The sequence below is a fragment of the Oncorhynchus gorbuscha genome, linkage group LG02 (genome assembly GCF_021184085.1).
Source record: "Oncorhynchus gorbuscha isolate QuinsamMale2020 ecotype Even-year linkage group LG02, OgorEven_v1.0, whole genome shotgun sequence".
Taxonomy (NCBI): Eukaryota; Metazoa; Chordata; class Actinopteri; order Salmoniformes; family Salmonidae; genus Oncorhynchus; species Oncorhynchus gorbuscha.
The window spans coordinates 70,313,597-70,337,548 of NC_060174.1; the positions used below are offsets into that span (position 1 = coordinate 70,313,597).

A 23,952-nucleotide genomic window follows, 5' to 3' on the forward strand; every position below is an offset into this window, starting at 1 on the left:
TTACTACTCCGTATAGGACTGTGCATTTCAAATGCGCAACAAATCACATGCCTTTTTTTGTGGTTAGATATTTCAACTTTTTCAATGACTCTGGCATGTATGCATGCATGTTATTGCTATATTTTTAAGAACTCGATGATAAGCATACATCAAAACTAAATAACTGAGCAATAGCTACATTTCAGTGTTTGTTGTAATTTATATGAGTTACTGTTAACAACAAGGGAAAAGTGTTGTTTATATAACTCACATAACAAGGTATTTTCTGTCATCATGAATTCACTGAATACTAAAAAGGGCAACCAACAGGGAAAGTTCATCAATTGTGTAGAATAATCATTCATTATAAAGTATTGTTGGTGGTTAAACCCCTGCAGCCTCTTGTCTTGATGGACAGTAGCAATAATGAAATAGTGAGGACATTCTGCATTATAAATCAACTTGCCTGAGCCTCATGTACACTGTGGTATTGAAGTAGTCGTATCTCCTTGTACAATAGTTCACTAGGTACTTCTTTTCATGCTCCTATGGTGAGATGGGTTTATTTTCCATGTGTGTCTGTTAAATGCACCTCTAGCCTGACTCTGGTTCACAAGCTGAATCGTGGGAATCTCACCTTGATGGTATTGAGCTATGACACCACATGGATTGATGGTCCTGTGTAGCTCAGTTGGTAGAGCATGGCGCTTGTATTGGGTTCATCCCCGGGAACCCATACAAATGTATGCACACATGACTGTATGTTTGGATAAAAGCGTCTGCTAAATGGCATATATTATTATTATTATTATATATATTAATACAATGCATATGATGTACTCACTTAGCTTCAGTGCTCCCACCTAAAGTATTAGTAACCATGTGCCTGCGCATAAAGTAGTGCAGGGACGGAAATGGTGTGCATACCGTTACAGGTCCATCATGCAGGAGACAAACCATTCACAAGAACAAAGAAACGGAGAGGAAGACAAGACTGGGAAGCAGGAACTATAGGATAACAGAGAGCAAACAGGACCCATCGTATCTAATGTACCAGGAATGCAAGGTATTGTTATTTCAGCATCATGCCTAACTGGAGACATATGAAACCAAATTAAGACATAATGTACATGGAGCTACATGTTTTCCCTCTTCCTGGTAGCTGCTCCACAGCCATTTGTCTTAGACATTCCAGTCATCCTCTTGATAAGTGAAGGTGTGGTGTGTCATGATGACTAGGCAGCGCCTGCCTACACCGTCACTCCTCTAGAAGGGATATCTCCACTCACTAAGAACTCACTGGCTAGGACTCTCTGCTGGGACTTATGTTTATTTCATTTCCTGTGGCTGTGTGACGGTAATGTATGTAAATTGGATGTTATGGTCATCTCAGAGACACCCCTCCGTTGCTTTCTCTAGCTCTTTTTTTACTCTCTGCATTTCTTTTTCTGTCTCTCTCCCCCTGTCTCTCTCTCACTCTCTCTCTCACCCACCCCCTTTCTCATGGCTGAGTCAGGCCTTGGTTTGGAATAAATGTGTCCCTCTGTCAGTGAAGCTCACTGGCCCAGTTAAGCAGCCCAGAGGTCTTGCTTGGAGCCAGAAGTTTGCATCCAAGCCTTAATTTAGTTAATGGGCAGGAGGCCCGGACAGCTAATGAAAACCGAGCCCGTGAAATGAAATGGCCAATGTCTAGAGGTAATGAGCCGCACATCAGTGGCATGCTGCTACAAGCATTAAGGTAATATTCGATGGCATGATGTTTTAAAAGCATCTTGAGCTCACTTCTCGCATTGGTAGTAAGGGCTTACCAATGATATGTATTAACCCTAGATAACTGACAGGGTGGTGTTGTTTTGAAGCCACCAAGCAGCCATATTGGTACTCCACCATTGTAAAATATATATATATATTTTTGGAAGCTATAGAAATGCATTTATTAATGTCGACATTAATATTTGACAACTTTATTCTATTACATATACCTTAATGCATGCTTTATATTAAGAACTGAACATGAAAATGTTTTTTTTTAAATGTCCCCACTACAACAAATACATATATGTCATTTTGAAACATTCCTTGAAACATTTGATTGAAATACCGTAGAATTCCATTAATTCCTATGGTGGCCAGTGACTTCAAAGCTTCTCATTTGCCATTATATAGCATCAGCAATCCAGGTTTTCTGTAATTGGGGCTTACTGTGTTTCATCTCACGTGCAACTGACACACAACAGATGCAAACTGGAGGCAATGTTCGAGATGTTTATCTGTACTGTTGTTGTGTTTCAGCCAAACCAGACAACAGGATGTCACATGGTATCAGAGGGCCTCTTACCACCCACACAGACTAGAATTAACCCTCCAGGGGATTTCTTAAAAGCATGCTGGGGTAATCAGCTCCCATCACATTCATACCATAGAGCTGACTACTGCAACCCCTTTAAGTTATACTTTCACTGAACAACTGTCAGCCATTAGGCCATTGTATAAAAATCTATTAGCTCTGAATGCACACAGATGTTCTCTATCCTGACTTTGGTTATCATTAGCTTCTAACTCATTTGCAGTACTAGTCTGTGTTCCTTACATCAGCAGCGTAGAGGAGGAGTCATTCTCGCCCAGTCCAGTGTTAAAAACTGCTGTGCATCATCGAGGTGCGTTAAATGCATGGACTTTCTCCAGCTGAGCAGTATAAATGGGAGCTGAGTCACCCTGAATAAGGCGAGTTTAAAACAACAGGGTTACCCACCTGACTCAGCTGGGATGAGAACACGCAGGAAGCAGGAAGGAAGTGGTTCTGCCCTCCCCTCCTATTTGCCCCAAATGAGGCCTGCTCCAGTCTGCAGGGTCTAGGTCTCCAGGCTGCAGGCTCTGTTCCCTTCCTCAGCTGCCAGCCGTATTTGTCTCAATAAGCTGGAGTGCCCTCACAGAGCTCTAATAAAGCTCCTTTTCCCCCTGAATACATTCCCATTCTCCACGCAGGATAGATCACCAGTCGCTTCCTGATGAAGTCGTTCTAGCTGCACGGACCATCTGGCAGAACAAGAGAATTGAATAATATTTCCCCAGAAAATGCAATCTATTTGCGATGCTTTTCGGTGAACACCATCGCCGATTGATTCACCCATGCCTTGGCTAGTGTTTGTGCCCTCTATATGGGCTTTGTGTGATTCGGTTCCTGGGCCTTTTCCTTTCTTACAGCCGTGCTGAACAGGGATGTATTTAGAGAATGTTTTTATAGAGCTCACACTATGGGTTTAATGGCATAAATCATCATGTAGCTGTATATAGTGGCCATGCCTAGGAGGGCTGTGTGAATTGAGAGGTGGGAAGCCCTTTAACCCAAGCCTACGCACAGTATGGCTCCAGCAGGTTGCACAATGTGTTAAATGGCTCCCAGCCGTTGTTAGCCTAAGACTGACTCGTAACTTGGTCCTGCTGATGCACTGATGAAACACATCCTAATCAAACTGAGCACTCTCGTCTGGGATAGGGGAAGTAAATATATATAGACGTTGCATTCTGCACTTACAGATGTAGGATGTTAATTTGATCACTCTTTTGTTGCTGACAATTTTTCTACACAGCAGGAAATGGAAACTTGTAGTGTGTTTTAGTTTTAAAAAAGCTTCTAAAGTTTGTAATTTCCACTTTGAAAAACGTTTGGTCAAATGAAGACTGAACTTTCAAAGTTGTTGCATTGACCAAACGTTTGGTCAAATGAAGTCTGAATTTTCAAAGTGGAAATTACAAACTTTAGGAACCTTTTTAAAACTAAAACACACTACAAGTTTCAATTTCCATTTGTCAGCAACAGAAGAGTGATCAAATTAACATCCTACATCTGTAAGTGCAGAATGCAACGTCTATATATATTTACTTCCCCCTATCCCAGACGAGAGTGCTCAGTTTGATTAGGAAAATTGTCGGCAACAACATTTGGTCAAATAAAGTCATGTTGGTCAAATAAAGTCTGAATTTTCAAAGTGGAAATTACAAACTTTAGAAGCCTTTTTAAAACTAAAACACAAAAACTCCAAAAATGTCCATTCATAATAATCCACATAATAATTCACATTTCAGAATATCAGAATATCTCAGCACCATGCTTTTCCATCTCCTCCTCTCTCGCCTTCATCTCTCTCTCGAGCTCGCAGAGAGAGGGGCTGTCAACAGTTTAATGAAATATGCTTTGTTGTGAAAACATGTTACTCTCGATGTTCCCGAACAGATTTAACTTATTTTCAGAAATTAAGCACTGGATAGATGCAGGAACACGTTTGAAGAGCCCATGGTATACAGAGTTTGGGCAAAATCTCACCTGTCGCGCAGAAAGGCTGCATTCTCCTCAAACAGTGGTTAATGCATGGAGTGAAATAACTGGAGTAGCCTACCAGGCATCATTGAAAAAGCAACCAGCAGGAAAGCAGCCTCAATTCGCTATTAGAGTGCATACAGATGACATGTCTTTTCCCCTGCCCCTGTTCCTGTCCTGCCCCTGCCCCTTCCCCTGTTCCTGTATCTGTTCCTGTTCCTGCCCCTGTTCCTGTTCCCTGGTCCTGTTCCTGCCCCTACCCCTGTTCCTGTTCCTGCCCCTGTTCCTACCCCTGTTCCTACCCCTGTTCCTGTTCCTGTCCCTGCCCCTGTTCCTGTTCCTACCCCTGTTCCTGTTCCCTGTTCTTGCCCCCTGTTCCTGTTCCTGCCCCTGTTCCTGTTCCTGACCCTATTCCTGTTCCTGTTCCTGACCCTGTTCCTGTTCCTGTTCCTGCCCCTGTTCCTGTTCCTGCCCCTGTTCCTGTTCCTGTTCCTGCCCCTGTTCCTGTTCCTGCTCCTGCCCCTGTTCCTGTTCCTGCACAATTAATAATGGGCCATTCTAAATCAAAACACATTTTATATATTAATAAAGACAAGGTTAAATTGAGAATAGTCTGATGGGTGAAAATATGATCACTTGATGAAAGAATAGTGTGTCAACCCCGAGGCAACGAACGGAGCGCAAGCTTTTTTTGCAACTTTCTCAAATTATCAATAGCCTAAAGTTGCATTATACAGCCCATACACAGTGCATTCAGAAAGTATTCAGACCCATAGATTTTTTTTGTTACGTTACAGCCTTATTCTAAACTATATTAAATTAACTTTTTTCCTCCTCAATCTACTGTGGCAGACCAGGGGGTTTGGTCAAGTTTACACAGATCAGACATGGACAGAATTGTATTAGCTCGGATTCAAGGGTGTTTATTTAAATAACAAACAAAGAGAAAAGAATAGGTCTCCACCAGGAGACATCCCCCGGGAAACCGTCAACTGGGCTCTTGCTGTATCCTGTGGGGAACAAAACCGAGCTCCCTCCGTTATCTTTGCTACTGCGCACGACTATATGGGAGTAACCTCTCCTCCTCAGACCCTACCCTGCCCTTCTGGCAGCTTTATGGGACTCATCCAGCTGGTGAGCAATCAGTCCTGGCCGGAGAGCCTGTCGAGACCTGGCAAGTCCAGCAGAGGGAGACATCACCGCGTGATGTAGACTCCGTCTGTCACCAGGCCTCAACGAGTCTCCCCCTGGTGGCTAAACCTGCAGTCGGGGAGGGGGCTGTCGTCAGTGTGATGTATGTCTCCCTTCTTGATAGGGCATCCGCGATTCCCATGCTTCGCCCCTGACCTGTGCACAACAGAAAAAGAGAAGCGTTGAAGGGACAAGAACCACCTTGTGACCCAATCGTTTGTTCCCTTCCCCTGGCCATCCAGACCAGGGGAGCATGGTCTGTGACCAAGATGGAAATCAGGCGTTACGAGAATCGGATGGGACCAAAGTGTTTCCTACAGATGCCTGAACGCCACTTCAGTCTCGCCCGTCCATTTCACTGTTTTCGGGAGGCGGGCCCTGTTTAGATCGGTAAGGGGGGAGGCTATAGCTGTAAAGTTGGGGTTAAACCGGCTGTAGTATCCTGCCAGTCCCAGGAAGGACTTGACCTGTGTCTTAGTGTGTGGAACGGGCCAGTTACGTACTGCGAGGACCTTCCTCTCCTGGGTCTTGACCTTCCCCTGTCCGATCAAATAGCCCAGGTACTCAACCTCCTCGAACCTTAGTTTGCATTTCTTGGGGTTCGCTGTCAACCCAGCCTGCCTGAGCGCGTCCAGCACCGCCAATATCCTGTGGTCATTCCAGGATGCCCACCCGGCTAAAGAGGTGGAACAGCTCCCGGGCAATTCCCTTGGAGACCACCGCCTGAATTAGAATGGCATAGGGATACCGGGTGGCATAACCTACTATTACCAGGAAGTACCTCTCAAAGTTCTCCCTGTTGGCACAACACCTGATACAGAAGGTTATTTTTGATTTGAAAATGGGGGTCTTCGCCAGTCACTCACCCACGGAAGTAACTGGCCATCCACCGCGATCACTTAGGCTGCGGCGGCTTTCAAGTTTGGATCCTCCCACTGGGCATTCCCAAACTGTCCCCTCCGTAGGCCCATGGTGGGTGTTTCGGCTGGTCCCTCAAAATCTATGAGGGGAGGATGGGCTCCTCCTCCAGTTGTTCACCAGGGGGGATCGGGTTCCGGCACCTCTCGGACTTGGACTCGAGAACAGTAGATACGGGTTTGTCAACCCCTTGTTTCTGGGCAGCTCATGCGACGGGTCATCCTCGATCTCGTCCTCTGCTGGCTCGTACCTTTTTCCTCAGCTCGTGCCATGAACAGCGGACAATCTCTGCCCACGAGGAGGGGTACTGGAAACCCGGATACGGCACCCACCCCCATCTGGCAGCTCCTTTGTGGTGTCATGATGTTGGCCTGTAACCTCGCTTCCTCAGTCCCTACCCCTGTGAACTGCCCTTCTGGCATCTTTGTGGGACTCGTACAGCTGGTGAGCAATCAGTGTCCTGAATAATCACTAACCACAATCAGCCCCAATTAGTCCTGGCCCATCGAGAACTGGCACGTCCAGCAGAGAGAGCCATCGCCGCGTGATGTAGACTCCGTCTGTCACCAGATCTCAACGAGTCTCCCCTTGGTGGCTAACCTGCGGTACACCACACTACACACAATACACCATAATGACAAAGCGAAAACAAGTTTTTAGAAATGTTTGCACATTTATTAAAAATTTAAAACGGAAATAACTTATTTGCATAGGTATTGAGACCCTTTGCTATGAGAAATTGAGCTCAGAAGTATCCTGTTTCCATTGATCATCCTTCAGATGTTTCGACAACTTGATTGGAGTCCACTGCGGTAAATTAAATTGATGGACATGATATGGAAAGACGAGGACGGGATTGTGTCGAGACACAGATCTGGGGAAGGGTACCAAAAAATGTCTGTAGCATTGAAGGACCCCAAGAACACAGAGGCCTCCATCATTCTTAAATGGAAGAAGTTTGGAACCACCAATACTTTTCCTAGAGCTGGCCGACCAGCCAAACTAAACAATCGGGGGAGAAGGGCTTTGGTCAGGGAGGTGACCAAGAGCCTGATGGTCACTCTGACAGAGATCCAGAGGTCCTCTTTGGAGATGGGAGAACCTTCCAGAAGGACAACCACCTCTGCAGCACTCCACCAATCAGGCCTTTATGGTAGAGCGGCCAGTTAGAAGCCACTCATCGGTACAAGGCACATGACAGTCTGCTTGGAGTTTTCCAATAAGCACCTAAATGACTCAGACCATGAGAAACAAGATTCTCTGGTCTGATGAATCCTGGCACCATCCCGACGGTGAAGCATGGCTGTGGCATTATTATGCTTTGGGGGATGTTTTTCAGTGGCAGGGACTAGGAGATTAGTCAGGATCGAGGGAAAGATGAAAGGAGCAAAGTACATTTACATTTACATTTACATTTAAGTCATTTAGCAGACGCTCTTATCCAGAGCGACTTACAGATAGAGATCCTTGATGAAAACGTGAATCCAGAGCGCTCAGGACCTCAGACTGGGGCTAAGATTCACCTTCCAACAGGACAATGACACTAGGCACACAGTCAAGACAGCACAGGAGTGGCTTTGGGACAAGTCTCTGAATGTCCTTGAGTGGCCCAGCCAGAGCCCGGACTTGAACCCAATCGAACATCTCTGAAGAGGCCTGAAAATATCTGTGCAGCGACACTCCCCATCCAACCTGACAGAGCTTGAGAGGATCTGCAGAGAAGAATTTAAAAAACTCCCCAAATACAGGTGTGCCAAGCTTGTAGATTCATAAAGAATTGAGTAAAGGGTCTTAATACTTATGTAATTGTGATATTTAAGTTTTTCATTAAAAACATGTTTTTCTTTTTTTACTGTCATTACGGTGCATTGTGTGTAGATTGAAGAGGGCAAAAAAGAACAATTTAACACATTTTAGAATGAGGCTGTAATGTAACAAAATGTGTAAAAAGTCAAGGGGTCTGAATACTTTCCGAATATACTGTATGTGTTGATTTCTAAGACAAACTAAGGTTTGTATCATTCAAAACTAAAGTTGCCAAATAACTCTACATCTAGCATATACAGTATGTTGGGAGAAATATGCCTTGCATTTTATTCAGCTAAGTTCAATTATGTTCTTCTTATAATAAAATCATATAATATAAAAGAATGGCACGGGACGTATAAGCATATCTTGTCTGCTAAATGGACAAGCCTCCATCCTATTGCATGGCACATAGCATACAGTAGGCCAACTCATAGTCTGTTCTTCTGAAATACATTTTCTTCACATCATAATGTTCCTTTAGACCTGACTCAAATAAATCATGTATTTATTGGGATGGTGTATATCAAATAAATGTATTATAAACATTTTTAAAGTAGATGTTCCAAGGCTTCGCATCAGTGGCTTGTATGCGGCTTGTACATTATGCCAGGAGGCCTGGAGAGGCTAAACGGTTTGATGTTAATTAACGGTCAATTACCATGGGACCAGCAGTCTTTTGCGTGACAATAACCAGCTGGCAACATTTCATGACAGCCACAGCCTTAATTCACCTTTCTTCTTTTGTGTATGCATTTACTTGTAAGTAAATCTAACCTCTCTTGCCAGAAATAATTATTATAATGTAGCAAGTAAAACCCGACACGTTGCATTTACAGAAAATTACAGTATAAAATGACATTCTTGTTTAGAAGTCCATGCCACATATTGTATGAAATACTGACAGAACTTGTTTGTATTTACAAAGAGGTCTTTGAAGCGGGGCAGTCAGCTGTCCATGGCAATAACAAGCCATGGTATATTAAGGGCCTTGGTGATAAAATACCCACCCACACAGACATGCGTTTCACACAGCCTTTGTGCCTTTTGACAAGCTGATTACATAGCAAGCACATACAGGTGTAGGATCTTAATTTAAAATCATCTGCAGCGACAGGAAATGTGAATTATTATGTGGATTATAATTCATAGACATTTTTGTAGGGGCTGATGCATTTTCCGTAAAGGAGCCTTTTTAAACCTCATGCATTGCAGGAAGGTTCTGCAATATGGTGATCAAATTAAGATCCGACATCTGTACACACGCCGTCATGTGCACACGCACGCATACATGTACCCACGCGTACACGCGTACTCATGCGCACACACAAACACACAAACACACAGCCATTGGGATAGTCAGTACCCTGACATATTGTCCTTTACCAATATTTCTACTTTATTCTCATATTGAAAATGTCCCTTTTCTCACATGGTGCACCCTTCCTCCTCCTCTTCCTCATCCTCTTCAACTTCCTCCTTCTCTTTGTATTAGTCAGTCTGTGTCTCATGGCTTTAAGAACACTGAGACAGAACACAGCTCCAAGGCTGCAGCGTTTTATCAATTTGGTCGCTCTCAGACATTAGCCGGGCAAGGCCAGCAGCCACTGTATCTGACATGTGACGACAGCCTTACAGCTACACCACATCCCCCCCACCATCATCTTATCATAGTCGAATATACAGCGTATCTGTTGGGTCCCAATGTGTTTCCTCACGTCTTTCTGTATCAGAGGGATCAACCAAAACATATCCAGCAGGGTGGCATGCCCATATTTTCTTTTAAATGTAGATATTTGTGGTTAAATGTTTTGTGGTTGTTTCTCTGTAATACTACTAGCCACCTATCTATTTTATGAAGTTGGCTGTAAGGGATTTCCTCCTCTTCTTCTGAACAGGAGAGGCGAAAAGGATTAGAGGACCAATGTGCGGCATGGTAAGTGTCCATGGTTCTTTTAATACGTAAATGTACACATGAACAACTGAATACAAAAACAAGAACCGTGAAAACCCCAAACAGTCCTATCTGGTGCAAACACAGAGACAGGAACAATCACCCACAAACACACAGTGAAACCCAGGCTACCTAAGTATGATTCTCAATCAGAGACAACTAATGATACCTGCCTCTGATTGAGAACCATACTAGGCCGAAACATAGAAATACCAAAATCATAGAAAAACAAACAGACTGCCCACCCCAACTCACGCCCTGACCATACTAAATAATGACAAAACAAAGGAAATAAAGGTCAGAACGTGACATTGGCTTTAACTATCCCAGACTGGGAACCTGTCTCCCAACCTCATAATTAGCTACCAAGAAGCCATTTCAAGGTATCATTCAAGTCAGAGTATCTAGCTTGTCTATCTATCTTAACTGGCATGCCTGCTGGCAAGGTAGGTAGACTTTAGAAAAGCAAACAATAACTAAATGTACTGAATTAGACTCTCATCCCTTTCAATATTTTACCCAGATTTTAGCAGAGAAGCATATTTTGTTTCTTAAAAAAAAAGGTATGCTTAGATTTTCAGCAAAATAAACATAATGATTAAGGCTCAAGATCGCAGGGAAAAGCTGTTTCAGGTGTTGGAGAATTTTTCAAACTTCCAGATGGGGGGCCTAATCCACCTCAGGACCACCGCCCAGCCATCCTCACGTGCATGACGCCCCTGATATCCTCAGCTCCGAATTAGATGCTAAGTTGCAGCAGCCTGGAGTAGAGAGAGGCTGACACACACTGACCACAGTACGTATGAAGGTCATCAGGACCACTCATATGAATGGGCTATCAGAACTCACACTCTCACTCTGACCATGAAGAGAAGGCTGACTCACTCAGTCAAATGCAGCTCAAGTCACTTTTTATTTCCCCTGCTCACCTCTCACCTCTGCCCATTGCTCATCTCACTTTGCTCAATTCAACGGCTGTTTTCCACTCACAGTCACAGAGGGGGTGACTGCCTTCTGAGCAGCAGAGCTCTAGTCTGAATCGCTGGTCTACTCTCAGACAGACCTTTTTTGGTAACACTACTCAACTAGTCTAAAGAAGGCCAGTTTAATTGCTACTTTAATCAGAACAACAGTTTTCAGCTGTGCTAACATAATTCATTGCAAAAGGGTTTTCTAATGATCAATTAGCTTTTTGAAATGATAATCTTGGATTAGCTAACACAAGGTGCCATTGGTTCACAGGAGTGATGGTTGCTGATAATTAGCCTCTGCACAGCTATGTGTAGTCATGACCAAAAGTTGAGATTGACACAAATATTAATTTTCACAAAGTCTACTGCCTCCGTTTGTATGATGTCAATTTGCATATACTCCAGAATGTTATGAAGAGGGATCAGATGAATTTCAATTAATTGCAAAGTCCCTCTTTGCCATGCAAATAAACTGAATCCCCCCCAAAAAAACAATTTCCACTGCATTTCAGCCCTGCCACAAAAGGACCAGCTGACATCATGTCAGTGATTCTTTTGTTAACACAGGTGTGAGTGTTGACGAGGACAAGGCTGGAGATCACTCTGTCATGCTGATTGAGTTTGAATAACAGACTGGAAGCTTCAAAATGAGGGTGGTGCTTGGAATCATTGTTCTTCCTCTGTCAATCATGGTTACCAAGGAAGGAAACACGTGCCGTCATCATTGCTTTGCACAAAAAGGGCTTCACAGGCAAGGATATTGCTGCCAGTGCTAAATCAACCATTTATCAGATCATCAAGAACTTCAAAGAAAGCGGTTCAATTGTTGTGAAAAAGGCTTCAGGGCGCTCAAGAAAGTCCAGCAAGCACCAGGACCGTCTCCTAAAGTTGATTCAGCTGCGGGATCGGGGCACCACCAGTACAGAGCTTGCTCAGGAATGGCAGCAGGCAGGTGTGAGTGCATCTGCACGCACAGTGAGGCAAAGACTTTTAGAGGATGGCCTGGTGTCAAGAAGGGCACCAAAGAAGCCACTTCTCTCCAAGAAAAAACATCAGGTACAGACTGATATTCTGCAAAAGGAACCTGGGGTAAAGTCATTTTCTCTGATGAATCCCCTATCTGACTGTTTGGGGAAACCGGAAAAAAGCTTGTCCGGAGAAGACAAGGTGAGCACTACCATCAGTCCTGTGTCATGCTAACAGTAAGCATCCTGAGACCATTCATGTGTAGGGTTGCTTCTCAGCCAAGGGAGTGGGCTCACTCACAATTTTGCCTAAGAACACGAATAAAGAATGGTACCAACACATCCTCCACTTCTCCCAACCATCCAGGAACAGTTTGGTGATGAACAATGCATTTTCCAGCATGACGGAGCACCTTGCCATAAGGCAAAAGTGATAACTTAGTGGCTCAGGGAACAGAACATCAATATTGTGGGTCCATGGCCAGGAAACTCCCCATACCTTAATCCCATTGAGAACTTGTGGTCAATCCTCAAGAGGCGGATGGACAAACAAAACCCCACAAATTCTGACAAACTCCAAGCATTGATTACGCAAGAATGGGCTGCCATCAGTGCCACTTCTGTGGCCCAGAAGTTAATTGACAGCATGCCAGGGCGGATTGCAAAGGTCTTGAAAAAGAAGGGTCAACACTGCAAATATTGACTCGTTGCATCAACTTCATGTAATTGTCAATAAAAGCCTTTGACACTTATGAAATGCTTGTAATTATACTTCAGTTTTCCATAGTAACATCTGACTAAAATATCTAAAGACAGTGAAGCAGCAAAATTTGGGGAAATTAATATTTGTGTCACTCTCAAAACTTTTGGCCACGACTGATGACATTGCGTTAAAAATAAGCCGTTTCCAGCTACAATAGTCATTTACAACATTAACAATGTCTACACTGTATTTCTGATCAATTTGATGTTTTTTTAATGGACAAATTTGTTTGCTTTTCTTTCTAAAACAAGGACATTTCTACATGACCCCAAACTTTTGAATGGTAGTGTACCTATGCACACCCACACACTGACCATGACATGTATTCCCGATGGTTTCTGTTATTTGCCAAATAGAGAGAGACCCTGAAAACTTCCCAATGACTTTGTTATTGACTATTAGCTTGACTGTTGTTACAGTGTATCATGTGTTGCAACACTCTGCATGGAGGTTCCACATATTGATTCCACACTGAAGTTAAAGTCAGCCCCATCGCTGCTGGAGTGCCTGCTGCTCAGTGCTCTACACGTCCTTCAGAGTATCCATCCAACCTCAGCCACATAAAAACCTCCATAACGTCTCACCCATGTGTGAGTCCCTACGTCCCATTACAAGAATGCTTTAACACACCATTCTGTGAACATTTACAGTGCCTCGCTGTTTTGCATACATAGAGGCAATGACATTTCCAATGACCCCACTTGGCCCTCACTGGCCCTAACACAGGGTACAGCAGCAGCATTACCTACACCATGTACAAACTGGCTGAGAACGCTGCATCCATCCGCTGTTATTGTAGTGATAATAGGTGACCAGGTAGTGAGTGCACAGAGAGCCTATGAATATGTTATTACAACTCCAGCCTGCATTGCCTTCACAGGGAATTCTGTATACCAGCGGTTCCCAACCTTTTCCGTTCCGGGAACCACCAAATCACGGGAGAAAGCTTGAGGACGGCCTTTCAGGGAACTGTAATAAATCAATCATTGGAGATGTTTTCATGAAACACGTTTTACCCTTCAATGTGTTGTGTTATTATTTTAAAGGTCACAATAAAGCTGTTCTTGATTCTGGCTCATGTGTTGCTTATGTTCATTCAGAGTGGTTAATCACTGACTGCACAGTCATGTCTACATAATCAATGCAACAATTCAAATATGGATTATGTGTCAAATTCACTGGCACGGGCCGGGTCAATAACGTACAAAATGATTACGCTGAGAAATATACACTGACTGCACAAAACATTAGGAACACTTTCTCTTTCCATGAAAGCTATGATCCATTATTGATGTTACTTGTAAAATGCACTTCAACCAGTGTAGACGAAGGGGAGGAGACAGGTTAAAGAAGGGTTTTTAAGCCTTGAGACAAGTGAGACATGGATTGTATACTGTATGTGCCATTCAGAGGGTGAATGGGCGAGACAAAATATTTAAAGTGCCTTTGTAAGGGGTATGGTAGTAGGTGCCTGACACACCATTTTGAGTGTGTGAAGAACTGCAACGGCGCTAGTGTTTTTCACACTCAACAGTTTCCCGTGTGTATCAAGAATGGTACACCAACAAAATGACATCCAGCCAACTTGACACAACTTCGGGAAGCTTCAGAGTCAACATTGGCCGGGTATGGTTTTCAATCATGGACAGCTGTCTATCGTTGTCTCTGATTGAGAACTATACTTAGGTAGCCCTTTTCCCACCTATCGGTGTGGGAAGTTGACTTTGTTTAGGGCACATAGCCTTTGAGCTTCACGGTTTGTTTTTGTAGTGTTTATTGTTTTGTTCGGCGTCATTTTGATTAATAAAAGAAAATGTACGCTCACTACACTGCACCTTGGTCCTCTCCTTTCAACAGCCGTGACAGCATGGGATCAAATACTTTTTTCCCTCAATGTATATACATACAATTGTTTGTTTTTTGCCTGTTTTGAATGTTAGTTTGGCTTTAATATGTGTCACATATCAGTTTGCAAACAATGTAAAAAAAACTAAAAATCCTTCAGTTAATAAAGCCACATACAAACATGGTCTCTTTTTTGCTTTTTTGAGTAAGGCAGCTCCAAAATGTAGGTGTTTCAGCCTAGCTCAGTGCTTTCTGTGGTGGTGGGGCAGCCAGCGGAAAATACAGAGCGTAGGGGTTGGTAATGTTCCCTAGTAGCGCTGTGATTGGCTCAATGTTCTGTCACTCATTTGGACACTACGTCACCGCACAATCTACAGGGAGACTTCGAAAATTCAAGCCCCTTGGGTGCTGCCATAGATTTAAATTAAAAGTGCCCTACCAAGAAGGCTCAAGGTCATTGGCCACAGATAAAATTATGTCAAATCACGTTATATCTACCATAGCTTTGATTGGACAGATCATATCAACATCATACTTTGAAAATCTTAGCTAGCAAGTTAGACGAGCTGTCATCATCATGAATCAATTCGACAATCTACTGGCAAATCCTTTTCAGTCCTTGTTATGTGAAGAGAAATGATCGATTATAACCTGCTCATCGGCCATTGGACATAAAAATTACACAAGTTGGAAAAAGCTCATTCAACAATGAGTGGTTTGGAAGGAATCAGTGGCGCTCTGCAAGCTTTGCAAAGCAATCACTAGCTTGCTATTCAGTGGAGAGGGTGTGTGGTCAAAGTCTGGGTTTAAGTGTCTCTTTTCCAAGCGTAAAAGGATATACATTCAATTGCAACACACAATGGGCCAGAGAAGGTTCAATACATTGGCTGTGCTGTCAATCCAGCATGAGTTCTGCCGCGTTCTAATCAACTGGAAACTCAGAACTGGGAGTTCTCCGAATTCATTGAGTTCAAGACAACTCGGGAAAAAAACAGGCTCCAATTCGGAATTCCAAGTCGGGAACTCGGGCCTCTTTCTAGAGCTCCGACCTGAAGATCAAGGGATGTCATGATTCTACCTTGTTTTTTTCTGAGTTCCCAGTTGTCTTGAAATCACCATAAATCCAGAGAATGGCAGACTGTGATGATGAAATTTACCCACAAGAAGGACTGCCACTTCGCCTTCCTATTCAAGTGAGCACAGCACAACAAGGTGAGTCCAAAAATGCATTGTATGTTGCTGCATAAATTATGTAAAATGCCAGGGACATATGTATACTGTAGCTAAGTAATACTAAGTGTATGTTGTGTAGTAAGCTGTTAGTAGCCCATATACATCACCCTAATAATTTGGTCCCTTTCCCCCTTATAACTTAGCCTACTGTTCTGACTTGGTGGTGCACATGTAGCCTGTTTTAGAGAAATGGCATCAACGAATATTGTCTGCTTATATGTCCCCTTTATTTATCCTACAGTTCTGACTTGGTGTACAGTACAGGAAGAATACTGTAAGAACGTCCCATGTGTCACTGTACATTTTAAAAGTGCTGAACAAATAGTTGTATTGATCGTTCTAGCTCGCTCATTAATGTATTAATTGAAATTATGGATTGCCTCTTATCCACTCATCATACCCTTATGCCATAGTTTGTACCTCTCAATTGTCAGTAGAAAACACCTTTGTTTAAGCAAGTCAGCCATATCAGCCATGTTGTTTTTTAAAAGGCAGTAAATGAGGCTGAATGAACTGTTTCGCTGTCAGACAAGACTCCGCTGTTAGCCAGGTGTTGCAGTGATAAGGATTCACACAAAGAAAGATCTGCTGTTGGGACAGCTTTATGTAGGTCCTAACAGTTTGTATGCACCATTTGTCACCGTTATAATGCAATTAATGTATTGTTTAGTGTTGTGTAGTGCCTTTGCTGGCATGAATAAAAACAATTTGGGCGGGGAGTTGTGTGCGTGCATGCATATGAGTGTGTCTTTACATGCTAAAATCGCCACTGCTGATGAGCAAGATAAACCTCTAGCCCCTCATCCTGCTCTCTCTCCTGACAAACTAACTCCTCCAGAGGTGCAGCTTCCTCAGTCATTATCTCCTTTACCAATTAGAGTGAGTATAGGCGCATGCAAGATGCAGAGATGTATATCAGTGTACACTTCAGTTAATTGGAGCTAATTGATATTGTTGGATACATTTCAATGTATTGGATTTCAATTGTTTGGATTTAGATTGTGTGACGAAAATTCATTTTTGTGTGCTTTGGAATGTATGTGATTTGCATTAGTACATTTGCCAACATACTGTACTGAATGGGTCTTAAGAACGTGAAATGTCAGAAAAATAGTGGAGAGAATTATTTCTTTCAGCTTTTATTTCTTTCATCACATTCCCAGTCGGTCAGAAGTTTACATACACTCAATTAGTATTTGGTAGGATTGCTGTTAAATTTCTTAACTTGGGTCAAACGTTTTGGGTAGCCTTCCACAAGCTTCCCACAATAAGTTGGGCGAATTTTGGCTCATTCCTCCTGAAAGAGCTGGTGTAACTGAGTCAGGTTTGTTGGCCTCCTTGCTAGCACACGCTTTTTCAGTTCTGCCCACAAATGTTCAATAGGATTGAGGTCAGGGCTTTGTGATGGCCACTCCAATACCTTGTCTTTGTGGTCCTTAAGCCATTTTGCCACAACTTTGGAAGTATGCTTGGGGTCATTACCCATTTGGAAGACCCATTTGCGACTCAGCTTTAACTTCCTGACTGATGTCTTGAGATGTTGCTTCATTATATCCACATACTATTCCTACCTCATGATGCCATCTATTTTGTGAAGTGCACCAGTCCCTCCTCTCGCAAAGCATGCCCACAACATGATGCTGCCACCCCCGTGCTTCACGGTTGGGATTGTGTTCTTTGGCTTGCAAGCTTCCCCCTTTTTTCTCCAAACATAACAATGGTCATTATAGTTATATTTTCTTTCATCGGTCCAGAGGACATTTCTCCATAAAGTACAATCTTTGTCCCCATGTACAGTTGCACACCGTAGTCTGGCTTTTTGACGGTTTTGGAGCAGTGGTTTCTTCCTTGTTGAGTGGCCTTTCAGGTTATGTCGATTTTGGACCCGTTTTACTGTGGATATAGATACTTTTGAACCCGTTTCCTCCAGCATCTTCACAAGGTCCTTTGCTGTTGTTCTGGGAATGATTTGCACTTTTCGCACATTCATCTCTAGGAGACAGAACGCGTCTCCTTCCTGAGCGGTATGACGGCTGCGTGGTCCCATGGTATTTATACTTGCATACTATTGTTTGTACAGATGAACGTGGTACCTTCAGGCGTTTGGAAATTGCTCCCAAGGATGAACCAGACTTATGGCGGTCTACAATTTATTTTCTGGGGTCTTGGCTGATTTATTTTGATTTTCCCATGATGTTGAGCAAATAGGCACTGAGTTTGAAGGTAGGCCTTGAAATACATCCACAGGTACACCTCCAATGGACTCAAATGATGTCAATTAGCTTATCAGAAGCTTTAAAGCCATGACATAATTTTCTGGATTTTTCCAAGCTGTTTATAGGGACATTCAACTTAGTGATTGTAAACTTCTGACCCACTGGAATTGTGATACAGTGAATTATAAGTGAAATCATACGTCTGTAAACAATTGTTGGAAAAATTACTTGTGTCATGCACAAAGTACTTGTCCTAACCGACTTGCCAAAACTATAGTTTGTTAACAAGACATTTGTGGAGTGGTTGAAAAATGACTCCAACCTAAGTGCAAGTAAAAAGTCTGCTTCGTCAGTTTATATGATGGCAATTTGCACATAATCCAGAATGTTATGAAGAGAAATCAGATGAATTGCAATTAATTTCCAAGTCCCTCTTTGCCATGCAAATGAACTGAATCGCCGCCAAAAATGTCCACTAAATTATGGTTACCTGCCAGGAAACACGTGCCGTCATCATTGCTTTGCACCTAAAGGGCTTCACAGGCAAGGATTTTGCTTCCAGTAAGATTGTACCTAAATCAACCATTTATTGGATAATCAAGAAAATCAAGAAGAGCGGTTCAATTGTTGGGACGAAGGCTTCAGGGCGCCCAAGAAAGTCCAGCAAGCGCCAGGACCGTCTCCTAAAGTTGATTAAGATGCGGGATCGGTGCACCACCAGTACAGAGCTTGCTCAGGAATGGCAGCAGGCAGGTGTGAGTGCATCTGCACGTGTTACGCCCCTGAAAACAGGGGAGAAATAATCACGAGAGTGATACGGTGTTGTATTCTCAATTCAACTTTTAGTTCAATGAGAAAAGACCGCGATTTCCCCAGGAATATGGGTGGAGACCAGAGCAATCGATCTCCGGCTCATAGATTAAGAGCATTTCGTAGATCACAGATTAACACTTAGGCACCACAAAATAAAGTAATCAATATAATGTTTACACATTACTCTCACAATTCGTACCCTTTGTACACTTGATGGATTTGAACTTTAACACAATTATATGAATGTAATCAATCTCTTTCAACTACTACTGAATGCATCTTTTTAACCTTAGATGTTTTAAGATCCTCAAATACTATGAACTTAATAATAGTTTTTAAATGTATAACAGGCTATGAATATTTCCTTTAACCTGTCACACTCTCCCTGACAAAGTAAATGTTGTCCCAACATTACCAATATTGTCTTCTTCAACAGTCCGTATGCACTGGACCTGGAGAATCCTCTTCTGTAAGGTAGTACTTGAGCAGAGGTCAAGGGTCACAGTTCAAATAAAACTAACAAGTTATATTCACAGTCCATATCTGTTGACCAGCTATATAATATAAGCAGTATTTTCTCATACTATTGATCAACAGTCCATCAATTTTAATGATCTATATGCATAGTCTGCAAATTGTCTCTTTTGACAGTCTGTGAAATCAGACAGTAGTCCATGGTCAAACATGTCAACTCTGTAGCCTCATGTTTGCTGAAGCCCATACATGTAAGGTGGCTGAAAGTAACATTGCTGTAGTGATGGCAGCCATGGAACCAGTCCTGGTGCAGAGTAGACAGGGAACAACTGTGGCTGTGGCTGTCATGTTTGTCATTTATTATCATGTCTTGTCCCTGTGCTCCCCATTCTATTCGTTTCCCTCTGCTGGTCTTAATTGGTTCTTTCCCTCTTTCTATCCCGCTCTCTCCCCCTCCCTCTCTCACTCTCTCGCTCTCTCTTCTCTCTATCGTTCCGTTCCTGCTCCCAGCTGTTCCTATTCCCCTAATCATCATTTAGTCTTCCCACACCTGTTCCCGATCCTTTCCCCTGATTAGAGTCCCTATTTATTCCTTTGTGTTCCGTTCCTGTCCCGTCGGTTCCTTGTTTAGTATTCACCATGCTGTGATTGTGTTTCGCCCTGTCCTGTCGTGTTTTTGCCTTCATCAGATGCTGCGTGTGAGCAGGTGTCTCTGTCTACTACGGCCTGCGCCTACCCGGCGACCTGCAGTCTGTGGCCGCTTCTCTTGTTATTCCCCTCTACAGACTAGAGGATTTCTGTTATTCCCTGTTTGGACTTGAATAAACTCTGTTTCTGTTAAGTCGCTTTTGGGTCCTCTATCACCTGCATGACAGAAGGAACCGACCAAGGAATGGACCCAGCGACTTCAGACGCTCGTTACACTGCCGTCGAGATCCAAGGAGCCATGCTCGGCAGACACGAGCAGGAATTGTCTGCTGCTCGCCATGCCGTGGAGAACCTGGCCGCTCAGGTTTCCGACCTCTCTGGACAGTTCCAGAGTCTACGTCTCGTGCCACCTGTTACTTCCTGGCCTGCCGAGCCTCCAGAACCTAGGGTTAATAACCCACCTTGCTACTCCGGGCAGCCCACTGAGTGCCGCTCCTTTCTCACGCAGTGTGAGATTGTGTTCTCTCTCCAACCCAACACATACTCTAGAGAGAGAGCTCGGGTTGCTTACGTCATTTCACTCCTTACTGGCCGGGCTCGAGAATGGGGCACAGCTATCTGGGAGGCAAGGGCTGATTGCTCTAACAAGTTCCAGAACTTTAAAGAGGAGATGATTCGGGTTTTTGACCGTTCAGTTTTTGGTAGGGAGGCTTCTAGGGCCCTGGCTTCCTTATGCCAAGGTGAACGGTCCATAACGGATTATTCTATTGAGTTTCGCACTCTTGCTGCCTCTAGTGAGTGGAACGAGCCGGCGCTGCTCGCTCGTTTTCTGGAGGGACTCCACGCAGTGGTTAAGGATGAGATTCTCTCCCGGGAGGTTCCATCAGATGTGGACTCTTTGATTGCTCTCGCCATCCGCATAGAACGACGGGTAGATCTTCGTCACCGGGCTCGTGGAAGAGAGCTCGCATCAACGGTGTTTCCCTGCTCCGCATCGCAACCATCTCCCTCCTCTGGCTTTGAGACTGAGCCCATGCAGCTGGGAGGGATTCGCATCTCGACTAAGGAGAGGGAACGGAGGATCACCAACCGCCTGTGCCTCTATTGCGGAGTTGCTGGACATTTTGTTAATTCATGTCCAGTAAGAGGCCAGAGCCCATCAGTAAGCGGAGGGCTACTGGTGAGCGCTACTACTCAGGTCCCTTCATCTAGATCTTGTACTACTATGTCGGTCCATCTACGCTGGACCGGTTCGGGTGCTACATGCAGTGCCTTGATTGACTCTGGGGCTGAGGGTTGTTTCATGGACGAAGCATGGGTTCGGAAACATAACATTCCTTTCAGACCGTTAGACAAGCCTACGCCCATGTTTGCCTTAGATGGTAGTCATCTTCCCAGTATCAAATTTGAGACACTACCTTTAACTCTCACAGTATCTGGTAACCACAGTGAGACTATTTCTTTTTTGATTTTCCGTTCACCGTTTACACCTGTTGTTTTGGGTCATCCCTGGCTAGTATGTCATAATCCTTCTATTAATTGGTCTAGTAATTCTATCCTATCCTGGAACGTTTCTTGTCATGTGAAGTGTTTAATGTCTGCCATCCCTCCCGTTTCTTCTGTCCCTACTTCTCAGGAGGAACCTGGCGATTTGACAGGAGTGCCGGAGGAATATCATGATCTGCGCACGGTCTTCAGTCGGTCCCGAGCCAACTCCCTTCCTCCTCACCGGTCGTATGATTGTAGTATTGATCTCCTTCCGGGGACCACTCCTCCTCGAGGTAGACTATACTCTCTGTCGGCTCCCGAACGTAAGGCTCTCGAGGATTATTTGTCTGTGTCTCTTGACGCCGGTACCATAGTGCCTTCTTCTTCTCCGGCCGGGGCGGGGTTCTTTTTTGTTAAGAAGAAGGACGGTACTCTGCGCCCCTGCGTGGATTATCGAGGGCTGAATGACATAACGGTTAAGAATCGTTATCCGCTTCCCCTTATGTCATCAGCCTTCGAGATTCTGCAGGGAGCCAGGTGCTTTACTAAGTTGGACCTTCGTAACGCTTACCATCTCGTGCGCATCAGAGAGGGGGACGAGTGGAAAACGGCGTTTAACACTCCGTTAGGGCATTTTGAGTACCGGGTTCTGCCGTTCGGTCTCGCCAATGCGCCAGCTGTTTTTCAGGCATTAGTTAATGATGTTCTGAGAGACATGCTGAACATCTTTGTTTTTGTCTATCTTGACGATATCCTGATTTTTTCTCCGTCACTCGAGATTCATGTTCAGCACGTTCGACGTGTTCTACAGCGCCTTTTAGAGAATTGTCTCTACGTAAAGGCTGAGAAGTGCTCTTTTCATGTCTCCTCCGTTACTTTTCTCGGTTCCGTTATTTCCGCTGAGGGCATTCAGATGGATTCCGCTAAGGTCCAAGCTGTCAGTGATTGGCCCGTTCCAAGGTCACGTGTCGAGTTGCAGCGCTTTTTAGGTTTCGCTAATTTCTATCGGCGTTTCATTCGTAATTTCGGTCAAGTTGCTGCCCCTCTCACAGCTCTTACTTCTGTCAAGACGTGTTTTAAGTGGTCCGGTTCCGCCCAGGGAGCTTTTGATCTTCTTAAAAAACGTTTTACGTCCGCTCCTATCCTCGTTACTCCTGACGTCACTAGACAATTCATTGTCGAGGTTGACGCTTCAGAGGTAGGCGTGGGAGCCATTCTATCCCAGCGCTTCCAGTCTGACGATAAGATGCCTGTCGCCATCTGAGCGCAGCGCTTTAGGTTTCGCTAACTATGATGTTGCTGCCCTCTCACAGCTCTTACTTCTGGACGTGTTTTAAGTGGTCCGTTCCGCCCAGGAGCTTTTGATCTTCTAAAAAACGTTTTACTCCGCTCCTATCCTCGTTACTCCTGCTTAGACCAGTCGAGGTTGACGCTTCAGAGGTAGGCGTGGGAGCCATTCTATCCCAGCTTGTCTGACGATAAGGTTCATCCTTGCGCTTTTTTCTCATCGCCTGTCGCCATCTGAGCGCAACTATGATGTGGGTAACCGTGAACTGCTCGCCATCCGCTTAGCCCTAGGCGAATGGCGACAGTGGTTGGAGGGGGCGACCGTTCCTTTTGTCGTTTGGACAGACCATAAGAACCTTGAGTACATCCGTTCTGCCAAACGACTTAATGCCCGTCAAGCTCGTTGGGCGTTGTTTTTCGCTCGTTTCGAGTTTGTGATTTCTTACCGTCCGGGTAGCAAGAACACCAAGCCTGATGCCTTATCCCGTCTGTTTAGTTCTTCTGTGGCTTCTACTGATCCCGAGGGGATTCTTCCTTATGGGCGTGTTGTCGGGTTAACAGTCTGGGGAATTGAAAGACAGGTTAAGCAAGCACTCACGCACACTGCGTCGCCGCGCGCTTGTCCTAGTAACCTCCTTTTCGTTCCTGTTTCCACTCGTCTGGCTGTTCTTCAGTGGGCTCACTCTGCCAAGTTAGCTGGTCATCCCGGTGTTCGAGGCACTCTTGCGTCTATTCGCCAGCGCTTTTGGTGGCCGACTCAGGAGCGTGACACGCGCCGTTTCGTGGCTGCTTGTTCGGACTGCGCGCAGACTAAGTCGGGTAACTCTCCTCCTGCCGGTCGTCTCAGACCGCTCCCCATTCCTTCTCGACCATGGTCTCACATCGCCTTAGACTTCATTACCGGTCTGCCTTTGTCTGCGGGGAAGACTGTGATTCTTACGGTTGTCGATAGGTTCTCTAAGGCGGCACATTTCATTCCCCTCGCTAAACTTCCTTCCGCTAAGGAGACGGCACAAATCATTATTGAGAATGTATTCAGAATTCATGGCCTTCCGTTAGACGCCGTTTCAGACAGAGGCCCGC

At 44.3% G+C, this 23,952-nt stretch overlaps 1 long non-coding RNA gene across 1 annotated transcript; it reads left to right on the plus strand.

The window, feature by feature from the left end:
* Positions 1-914: 914 nt before the first annotated feature.
* On the plus strand, positions 915-13,882 carry LOC123995307. Its single transcript, XR_006831806.1, has 3 exons — positions 915-1,045; positions 10,111-10,148; positions 13,746-13,882. It is a non-coding gene; the product is annotated as an uncharacterized LOC123995307 (long non-coding RNA).
* Positions 13,883-23,952: the final 10,070 nt, after the last annotated feature.